This window comes from Henckelia pumila, chromosome 3, assembly GCF_033568475.1.
Source record: "Henckelia pumila isolate YLH828 chromosome 3, ASM3356847v2, whole genome shotgun sequence".
NCBI classification, from domain to species: domain Eukaryota; kingdom Viridiplantae; phylum Streptophyta; class Magnoliopsida; order Lamiales; family Gesneriaceae; genus Henckelia; species Henckelia pumila.
In genome coordinates this window covers 28,338,089-28,350,416 of record NC_133122.1, presented here as the reverse complement: position 1 = coordinate 28,350,416, position 12,328 = coordinate 28,338,089, and positions in this window count along the sequence as shown.

Here is a 12,328-nt window from a genome sequence, read left to right as displayed (position 1 = left end):
ATTGTTTTAAAACTTTCTTAGAAAATTAATTTTCGATATAAATACAAAATTTTATTTTACATTATTATTATTATTATTATTATTATTATTATTATTATTATTATTATTATTATTATTATTATTATTATTATTATTATTATTATTATTATTATTATTATTATTATTATTATTATATTTGATCTTGGTAAAACACATTTATATATACAATTGAAATAAATATTTTTCCAAGGATTAATCGTGTAATGACCGCATAATAATACTTATTTGAGAACTTAATAATAAAATTGGAATATCAAAATATTTGGATTTGAAAATATATATAGAAAGTGTCGCAAAGCCAAATGTATAAGAGAATAAAAGCATAGTTAAATGGTATAATGGTCTGGTATACTACGTATATAAACCTAATTTACTAAAATCAAAGACTCTTGCAATATCATCTTACGATTTAATTTTGTGACACGAATATCCTATTCTACTCATTAAAAAAAATATTTTTTATACAAAATATTATTTTTCACTTTGTATAAATAGATTCGATCGGTCCCACGAATACTATCTCAGGAGACCTCTAAGATATCAAAAATTTAAGCCTTGAGTTCCTTAATAATACTCTGTCGGAGTTTCTACTCTGTTGGAGTTGAGAAACACACATCTAAATATATAATCACATACAAATTTTCTTTTTGAGTATGATTTTTTTGAAATGTCTCATTATCATATGAGACGGATCCTTAGTTTTATTGGAGTAACTAATTTGATTATTTTAATTGATTTACAAAAAAATACGTTACTTTATTCAGTAAAAGTAATTATAAGACTCTTTTTAGTAAATTCCAAAATAATTAAAGTAGTGTTTGAGATAGTTTATAGGAAGTAACCTCAGCTTTTCCTTCATAAGATTTTAAAATTTTGTTTATGAAAACTGAGAAGTGCTCTCTAAAAGCTATCTCAAACACTACCTAAATGCAAGAGTAAAATCTAAAAATAACTAAATGATTTGTTAAATATTAGCAATCACTTCATTTAAAAAAAAAACTAATTAATCACTTTTAAAAACAAAAGATTTTAAAAACAATTAATCAAATTATAAAAATATATATACGCAGTGACTACCGAAAGTAATGATTTTCGCTGTCCTAAAATGATTTAGGGTACCGTGTGCGCAGGAGATACCCAATCCCTAAACCCTAATTTCATGAGCCAAATCGACATTAGGGTTTAAGTATTCACCACACCTTCGGAGTTCAGTCATGGCGTCAATCGTAGCTGCCCCCACATCCTAGATTCCGCCACACTTGATCGACAAAAATTACGAATTTTTTCTCAATAACTCCCTTCAAGCACTCTTAGCTTCCCTTCAGCTCCCGAATCCCCCAAACTCCTCTGATTTCATCTCCAATTTTCAAGAATTAGTGCAAGCTAAAGTTGACCCTCCACTAGAATCCATCTGGGTTCTTACAACATTGAGCTGTAATGGCGACGTTGCTCCAAAAATTGATTCTTTGAATCGAATTTTAGCCATAAAGGATTTGTTTCAGCTTATAGTTTCTTACACTGCTTCTTGCAATCTAGTAAAGAGTATAGTTTTGGTTGCACCTGTTCTATGCAAGTTGCATTATTGCATACTTGATGTGAAGGACAAACATTTGGGTTCCAAGAAAGAGAGAAAAGCTGATAGAGAGATCAAAAGTCTGGTGGATTCAATCCTTGCATATCTAAATGTTTGCAGTGAAGGGTTGGATAACAAATTTGATGATTTGGAAAGTTTGATTTGCCCACTAGAGGATTTAGTTAGTTTATGGATTTCAGATAATGGGGTGCAGAACCAAAACGTTGATTCTTTGAGAGCTTTTTTTCCTCTCCTGAGCCCTGAGAGTTGAAAGGTGTGGCATTATGGACCTTGCAGGGTTCGTGGTTGCGGAGCCTATTTTGTTAAAGCTGTTCTTGAAAATACAAGAGGAGGGTTTTGGAGAGAAGTTGCAGGATGAGCTCAAATATTGGCTCGTCGACTCCATAACTGGATTTCAAAGCTCATACATATATTGTTTGTGTTAAATAATAGTACTCTCTAATGAAAATTGAGTAGTGACACCCCTCAAGTTTACTCTCACATGCTTGTGTGCAGTGCCTTGAATCTGCGGTTTGCCCTTTTCTGTAATGTATTAGGTTGCCAAGGTCCACAACCACTGGCAGCTAATATCTATGGGTTTCTTGCAACATTTCTTTTGGGTCTCTTGTTACACTAACTGTATTTTTGGGGATAGTTTTATTTTGTTAATCACATCTGGCATAGAGATACTTGATTTCTGGTAAGTGTAGCATCAGTTATTTATGCTTGTGCTTGTAGGAGCCCTGATGATCATGTTGCAGGAGCCAGTGTTTTCTATAACCTCAATTGTGGTTAGTTGGCTTGCCACATATCTGTCCTATTTGTTAATATTAAAACAAGCAAACATTATTGTGTGAGTTTATTTGTTGAGCACAAATCGCTTCTTGTATTTGCTGACCTTTGCTCATGGTACTGGAATTGTTTTTTTTTTTTTAATGAATGAAGAATTCATTATAGGTAAATGGGTATAAGTACAAATACATCGGGCATCTCCGGGTGATTACAATAAACCGAAATGCAACCTAACAAAGCCACAAAGGCAAAACATCATAGTTCGAATACATACAACGTAAAACCAAAGCCTTAATGCGCCGAACCATGTCTTCAACGTCCGGAGTTTCATCTTCAAACCATGCTCTATTACGTGCACTCCATACTTGGTATATGCAAGCTGCCAAACCCATCACTCTCAAGCGGGTCACGACACCCGCACCCCTATAGACTACTCGAAATTCTTTCAAAATTGTAGTAGGTGATCTCATACACTTCCTCATATGAAGCCAATCTCTGATGCGATCCCAAACACGACATGACACACGACACTGAAAGAACAAGTGGCCAATAGACTTATCACAATCCTTACAAAGTCCACAACTCTGATCTTCCATAAAGCCAATTCTATTATAGGTAAGTAATTTCCCGTGAGCAAAGAGCCAAAGTATAACTCTATGTTTTGAAAGAATATACGACTTCTAAACTAGAGGTTTCCATGGCCAAACACCCTGATTTTCCGAGAAGAAACCATACGCCTTCTTCAAACTGCCATTACCCTCAAACCAATCCTCTGACCCACGACAAGCTAACTCAACCGTCCCCATACGATCCACCATAACATCCCGAATAAACAGCAAATTCTTGATCAAAGTGGACTCTTCCTTGTGCCATCTCCAATTCCACACATCTCCAAATACTCGATATTTATGATTCACCCATTTAATCCACAAAGATTCTTTACAAGAATGGATCTTTTAAAGTGTCTCGGCAAGTAAGGCTCGATTTCATATTAAAAGGTTCTGTAATCCCAATCCATCATCCTCTATCGGCTTACACACATCTTTCCAAGCAATCGGCGGCCATTTAGTGTTCCAAATGAATTTCCAGCAAATAACATAGATATCATCAATGATATTGGCCCAAAAAGGCAAATTAGACATCAAAAAACAATCAACCCCTTGGAGAACGGATCTCACCAAATCAATCTTCCCCGCATAAGATAAAGAGTGTGAAGGCCATCGCAACACACGATCTCCAATAGCATCCACGAGCAAACTATAATCCGATGTCCGAAGTCTAGCCGATGCTATCTGTGAGACCTCGATTCTAATCATCTAATCTCAGGATAAACAATAATTAAGCATACAAGATCTAAGAATAAAAGTAAAGAATTTTTTTTTTAAACAGGGCTGCGCTCGATCGCATGTACTCGTGCGATCGAGCGCACCAAAATTTCCTCAAGTTATGCCGGGAATTCAAGCCATGCGCTCGATCGCATGAACTCGTGCGATCGAGCGCATAAGAAAATTTCAATTCTCTGCCTCGACAAAAAGGAGGGCTGCGCTCGATCCAACGTACTAGTGCGATCGAGCGCACCCTCTGCCCAGAAAATAAGAACAGAGCAGGCTTGCTTCCAACTACAACACCATTAAAACTTCAATCTAAAACATGCATTAACAATTTCAACATGCATATAACAACACAAGATAGTTCTAAAGTTATACATCCAGTCCAAACTAATAGAACATGCTCCAATTCTAAGTTCCATAACCGATACAAAATGAGTTCGAAACCAATCTAAGTTCGATTACAAAAATCAACTTCTAAAACGCCAAGGCCTCACTCTATCAACTCGACCACCTATCCACGCGATCTCTGACTCAGTCCTGCCCCACCTGTTGCCAAGCACACATACAAAGACAAGACAACAGCCGGATAATCCGGTGAGAATAACATTTCCAGTAAACGAGACAAACATGCATATCAATTAATATATCACAACATGATATATATATACAAGACAAGCAATTCCAAAAGCATGTCAAAACTCAATTTAAATGCATAAAATGCAATGCATGTCTTTAAAATCTAGGATTATCAAGTCTGGATAATCACAAGGTATGGTTCTCTGCTCTTTTCCTCTATTGGGATCCCGAGGATGAAATATCACACAAATCACACCGACTCTCCCCTCGAGGTGGATAGTGCATATTTCAATCCTATAGACTCTGAAGCAAATATATAGAGTTAAGTCGGTCATTGCAGTAAATCACCTGTCAATGCCCCCTATTATAGTTCTCAGAACGTATAACTCAAAATGAAATAAAATCCATTGGCTCAATATGAATGCAATGCAAATCATAACTCATTCATTAAATTCAAGTAAAACTATTAACATGCAAGTATGTGATTTTCCCTAGGACACTCGAATCAATCCGGATTCGAGTTAATCGTTCTATTCCATTCCAAAGTCATCTTTTACCTCTTTTCAACAACGTTGATGCTCCAAACCTGGAAACAACAACGATTCCTCAATTCAAGATTCAATCAACTTCTTAGTCAATAATAAGAAAGTCGATACTATACCGGTTACAATCTTCAAAGCGATTCAACTCCTGAAATCTCACAACTCAACGGTCTTCGAACGAATATGTATGGAGGCAAGAGAAGATCAGCAATGACGATCAAACTCAATAGTAAAATATCATCAACTCAGAATGGTTCAAAATCCCAATTTTAAACCAACGGCATAACGACTATAATCTGATCAAACCGGAAATGCAGACAGCATAACAACATCTCAAACAACTCAAAGCAATGCTAAAACATCAAAAACAATTCCAATCTAATAAATCTCAAAATCCTCTCTTTTTCAAAAATCACTCCAAAATCATAACAAATCCGAACGACGCTCTATTTCAAAACCGACAGATAATAAACGATCAGAACTCTGTCAAGATCAACATACTCGAATCTCGAACGATTCTAACAACATCCAAAAAATAGAATGAATCTGATCGTAGAAAAACTTACGATAGAACGAAGCTCTCGCAGCCGTGATCGCTAATCTGCCTTCAGAAATAAATTCTAACGGACGGATCGAGCTCGGGGTGAAATCTGGAAAGCTTGGGAGGCATTTTATCGCCTTCAATGGAGGGAGAGACGATGGAGGAGGAAGAAAATGAAGAAAAGGAATCAATCCCAAGTATAAATATCTATTAAAGTCCAAAATTGCGTTTTAGTCCCCAAAAAATTCGAAATTTACAAAAAGGACCCTGATCAAAATCAAGTCGGCTCTTGAACTCTGCAATCTCCAATTATCTCAAATAAAGTCAATTAAGATAAAATCGGGGCGTTACAATTCTCCCCTCTTTAAGAAAAGATTTCGTCCTCGAAATCAAACATGGTTCCAACACGAACTCTGTCTCTCTAATACTCCTTCAAGTCCGTCAAAGCAAAAGTCGACTCATTTTTGTCAGAAATCTTCCTAAGCTCCGTCACAAACGAATCATCTCTGGTTCCAATTCAAGACATAACATCTAAAGTTCGACTCGTCTGATCTGGCTGTCCGTCGTTCTGAGGATATCGAACTGAAAAAGTTGAAATCAGACAAAAAAATCTCATCAAAGTCTATGCCGAAAGAACGAGTGCATCAAGGATCTCTGTTTAAACTAACAAACTTCGGCAAAACAGACATCTGATGACCTCTGACAAGATATCAATCCTCTAGTCTTGACTGAAAGTCATTCTGTACCAAAAACGATAGCAGATTCCAACAATCGGTCAATCGAAGTCATATAGTAGATAAAATAAGAACAAATCAAAACATCAGTTGCTGCATATAATTCCTCAGATAAAGATTCGCAGTCAGAAATCACATACAATCTAATCCTCTTCTCTGTCCTCAAAATCGGTTCCGTCTGCGAAAACAAATACTCCAACTCCTAAGATCAGAACAGATCGCGTGAATTTCCTCATAAGACAATAGAAAACAGATCTTCTAATCAATAAGATCGCTGCGAGTTCAAAGTCCAGATTCAGACATTGAGTCTCGAGCGTCTTCAGCTGTCTCGATGTCTAGACTATAGCGCGATTCCTCTGAATAAGAATACATCCCCAAAATCTCGATAAGAAGAAAATAATGAGCACTGAAAGATCATCCTTACCGAATTCAAGAATACTGGAGTGCTGATCAACAAAAGTCCATCACCAGATCATAAAGTCGAGGAAGACAACTCGATCCAAACATAATTCAGGCATCGAAGAATAACATACAACTGCTTGGTACCACAATCTGCTATACGATTCTCAAAAGCTCTGAAAGATCAATACAATTCTAATTCCAAAAAGATAAGATATCAACGATAAGAATTTGTAGTCTCCACTAATTCTTCTGAAAGATCCGGTTAATAGAAAAAAAAATTAACAACACTACAGGAGTGTTCGTCAATTTGAGCGATTCAACAATTGTTTATAGGCATGATAAACATTAAACAGATTCTTCAATAAGAAGGCAAGAGACTCGCCAGTATCTAACAGCCCAATAAGAATAGAAAACCCAAAATCGAACGTTACCTGATCTGTCAAAATCAGGTGCAGCCTGAGTCTGCGGATCCTCAGACAGAGCAAAAACTCGTGTCTGCTGTCTGGGAGGCTGGCTTGCATACTGATTACCTTCCTGTCTATTCTGCTGCTGAGGCTGAGCTGTCTGTCTCAAAAAACTTCCACTCTGCGCTTGCTCAGGGACACGCTGAGGACATGCTCTGGCAAAGTGCCCCGTCTGGTTACAGATATAGCAGCTTCCAAAAATACCTCTACACTGATCACTGGAGTGAAGACCTCCGCAATTGGCACAAGACATGCCTGACTGACCCGAACTCTATCCCGCTCCAAACTGCCTCGAGCCACTAGAGCTCGAAGAACTGCTTCCGTGCTTCTTAAACTGCTTCCCCTTCGGATGATGGTAATCCTTTCTATTACCTCCACTGCTACCACCTTCAGAACTCGGTGGTTGATACTGAAATTGAAAAGACTGATTCTGGAAATGAGATGGTTGGTTCTGGTATTGAGAAGGTTGTGCCTGAAACTGTCCTTGCTGTTGTTGAGGCACAAACTGACCTCCTCTCTGTCTCCACAAACCTGCTTCAGCTCTTTTTGCGTGATTCATGGAATCCGCAAAATTATCTGGCCTAGCAGTGTTTACCAGTGTGAAGATATCAGGGTTCAGACCATTAATGAACTGGTCGACTTTAGCTTCTTCATTGTCGGCAATGTGCGGTGAAAAACGCAACAAGCTGTCAAACTTGGCTACGTACTCCTCAATGTTCAAGTTCCCTTGCCTCAGATTGGCAAACTCTGCTCCCTTGTCCTTTCGGTACGACACTGGGAAAAACCTCTTATAAAACTCAAACTTAAACAGATTCCAGTTAATAGCCGTACCTTGGTTCTCCATAGATCTCTTCGTCGTGATCCACCAGTTCTTAGCAACACCACGAAGCTGATGAATGACCAACCTGGTTCTGCGGTCATCAGAATAGTCAAGGCAATCAAACAACTGATCAACGTCATCCAACCAACTCTCACAGTCAACTGGATTCTCAGTACCCATCAACAATGACGGATTAAACGACTAAAACCTCTTCAGCAAGGTTTCCATTGGTGTCGCTGTAGCATCCAACTAATCGACTTCCGTACTAGCTTGCTCAGTGGAGTAACTGGTGATGGGTTCCTGTTAATAACTCGTCGAGGACCCATCTGATAATCAAAGGTTAGGACACAAGATATCTCAATCGCTGCAATTCGGTGGCCTTACAACCTCTCAGAATTCCGGGTGCAGGTGAAATACAGTTCATATCTCAAATAATTCATGCTTTATAAATTTAAATCACATAATCATGTAACTCAAATAATTCTCAACAATAAAGCATGCTCGCATGGTATTTAAATACATCAATTTAAATAACTCAATCACATGCGAGAATTCAATTCATGCGGACTCGATCTTCCCCGCTCACTTCTAAATTCAGTCCAAGAATCTTATCTCTCTGATACCACTTAATGTGAGATCTCGGTTCTAATCATCTAATCTCGGGATAAACAATAATTAAGCATACAAGATCTAAGAATAAAAGTAAAGAATTTTTTTTTTAAACAGGGCTGCGCTCGATCGCATGTACTCGTGCGATCGAGCGCACCAAAATTTCATCAAGTTCTGCCGGGAATTCAAGCCATGCGCTCGATCTCATGAACTCGTGCGATCGAGCGCATAAGAAAATTGCAATTCTCTGCCTCGACAAAAAGGAGGGCTGCCTCGATCCGACGTACTCGTGCGATCGAGCGCACCATCTGCCCAGAAAATAAGAACAGAGCAGACTTTTTCCAACTACAGCACCATTCAAACTTCAATCTAAAACATGCATTAACAATTCCAACATGCATATAACAACACAAGATAGTTCTAAAGTTATACATCCAGTCCAAACTAATAGAACATGCTCCAATTCTAAGTTCCATAACCGATACAAAACGAGTTCGAAACAAATCTAAGTTCGATTACAAAAATCAACTTCTAAAACGCCAAGGCCTCACTCTATCAACTCGACCACCTATCCACGCGATCTCTGACTTGGTCCTGCCCCACCTGTTGCCAAGCACACATACAAAGACAAGACAACAGCCGGATAATTCGGTGAGAATAACATTTCCAGTAAAAGAGACAAACATGCATATCAATTAATATATCACAACATGATATATATATACAAGACAAGCAATTCCAAAAGCATGTCAAAACTCAATTCAAATGCATAAAATGCAATGCATGTCTTTAAAATTTGCGATTATCAAGTCCGGGAAATCACAAGGTAAGGTTCTCTGCTCTTTTCCTCTATTGGGATCCCGAGGATGAAATATCACACAAATCACACCGACTCTCCCCTCGAGGTGGATAGTGCATATTTCAATCCTCTAGACTCTAAAGCAACTATATAGAGTTAAGTCGGTCATTGCAGTAAATCGCCTGTCAATGCCCCCTTTTATAGTTCTCAGAACGTCTAACTCAAAATGAAATAAAATCCATTGGCTCAATATGAATGCAATGCAAATCATAACTCATTCAATAAATTCAAGTAAAACAATTAACATGCAAGTATGTGATTTTTCCTAGGACACTCGAATCAATCCGGATTCGAGTTAATCGTCCTATTCCATTCCAAAGTCATCTTTTACCTTTTTTCAACAACGTCGATGCTCCAAACCTGGAAACAACAACGATTCCTCAATTCAAGATTCAATCAACTTCTTAGTCAATAATAAGAAAGTCGATACTATACCGGTTACAATCTTCAAAGCGATTCAACTCCTGAAATCTCACAACTAAACGGTCTTCGAACGAATCTGTACGGAGGCAAGAGAAGATCAACAACGATGATCAAACTCAATAGTCAAATATCATCAACTCAAAACGGTTCAAAATCCCAATTTCAAACCGGCGGCATAACATCTATATTCTGATCAAACCGGAAATTCAGACAGCATAACAACATCTCAAACAACTCAAAGCAATGCTAAAACTTCAACAACAATTCCAATCTAATAAATCTCAAAATCCTCTCTTTTTCGAAAATCACTCCAAAATCATAACAAATCCGAACGACGCTCTATTTCAAAACAAACAGATAATAAACGATCAGAACTCTGCCAAGATCAATATACTCGAATCTCGAACGATTCTAACAACATCCAAAAAATAGAATGAATCTGATCGTAGAAAAACATACGATAGAACGAAGCTCTCGCAGCCGTGATCGCTAATCTGCCTTCAGAAATAAATTCTAACGGACGGATCGAGCTCGGGGTGAAATCTGGAAAGTTTGGGAGGCGTTTTATCGCCTTCAATGGAGGGAGAGACGATGGAGGAGGAAGACAATGAAGAAAAGGAATCAATCCCAAGTATAAATATCTATTAAAGTCCAAAATTGTGTTTTAGTCCCCAAAAAATCCAAAATTTGCAAAAAAAATCCTGATCAAAATCAAGTCGGCTCTTGAACTCTGCAATCTCCGATTATCTCAAATAAAGTCAATTAAGATAAAATCGGGGTGTTACACTATCGGAATCCCAAGGTACCTAAAAGGCAAGGTTCCTTCATTAAAACCCAACAACTCCAAGATTTAAACTTTTTTCGGTGAAATACCCGCCATGAACAGATTAGACTTCAACAGGTTAATCTTCACCCCGTTGTGCCAAGGCTTTTTATTAAGCTTTTCATCCAAAACTTTTTAGCGTTTTCACCACGTTGGAAATCAACTACTGTGCTCCTTAATTAATCTTGTCTTCGTCTAGTATTATTTTACAGAGTACGTCTCCTGTGAAATAGTGTCAATATATACTCTTGACAGGGTTGATCAATCCATACATGTAATGAATATAGTAAAATATTATTTTTTGCATAAAAAATTTTTATGGGTCGGGTCGAATATTCGTTTCACAAAATTGATCCGTTATTTTATTTTCAGAATAGATATTTTTTTAGTTATTAACAAATATAATTAATTAATTAATTCATATATATATATATATATATATATATATATATATATATATATATATATATATATATATATATATATATATAAAACCATTACTCGACGTGCATTCTATGTTCCAGTCTCATTTAATTGTGTCATGTGAACTTTTGACGAAGAAATAAAAGTTCAATCCTTTCAAGCGTTTCTCTTAAGTTAGAAAATCATGACACACTTGTGAAGACTTGATGGGTTCCTCAATATTTGATCAGTGTTCCTCAATTGAGGATCGTAACAATGATCATCACTCACATTCATTCCACGAATATATTATGTTCAAATTAGGATGGCTCATGAATTTTCTTCGAAAATAAAAAATCGCAAATCGGTCCTGTAAATTGGTCATATTGTCGTTTTAGTCCTCCATTTAGTCATGTTTCATATATATATATTTTTTCTAGGAAAAAGAATTGAATGCAAAGGTATGAGGATCAAACTTCTTTGGGCTCTTTTACTTGAAAGGGATTTTGATGAATGGGCTGACTTTTAACCAACACCCATAATTTTTGATAAAGACTTTTAAGCGTTTCTCGGAAGTTAGAAATATTGGAGTCTAGTAAATGCTTGAGCCTTGACTCACTTGCCAAGACTTTTAATTATTTAATATCTTAAACAATAATTGTTATTTTTGTTTCATCTTTTTCTTTCAATTTTTCTACACGAATGATATTTCATTCTTATAGTTTTAAATTTTTTTATTCCCATGTCTCCTTAACTTTTTGTTATATATAACTTAAAATTTAAATCCATTCAAAAATAAAAAAAAAACTTAAAATTTTAAAGGAATTATCTATATTATCTATACTTTTATACTATCTATAGTCTATACTATATTATAATGCATTAACCGAGTAACAAACTTTGTAGTTTAATGTATGGATAAAATTACCCATTCTTTAATCCAATAAAAATATTATAATAATTTCTATTTTATTATATTTGAAAAATAACTAAATTCATGTTCAAAATTTTCTTTTACAAAAAACTTTGAATTTTTTTAAAAATAATTAATTACGTTTAAAATATATGCACACGAATTGCCGTATGCATGAGTTGTTAGTGATATATTATAAAATAGATACAATTACTAACAAAATTTTTATTTATTAAATGTATAGTTTACATATTTGTATACTAGCATTCTTCAAAATAAAAAAACAAAATAAGCACAAATTAATTTTAATATTTAGTGTTTATCTACATGAATACATGCATGATACACGTACATTGAGTTCAAATAAAACCATTATATATCATAAAAACTATGTTGTTTTTTTTTTTTGAAAACTATATTGTTAACACCGAATGATATATTACAAAATAAATTAAAAAGTACAAAATAACAAAAATATCTTAAAT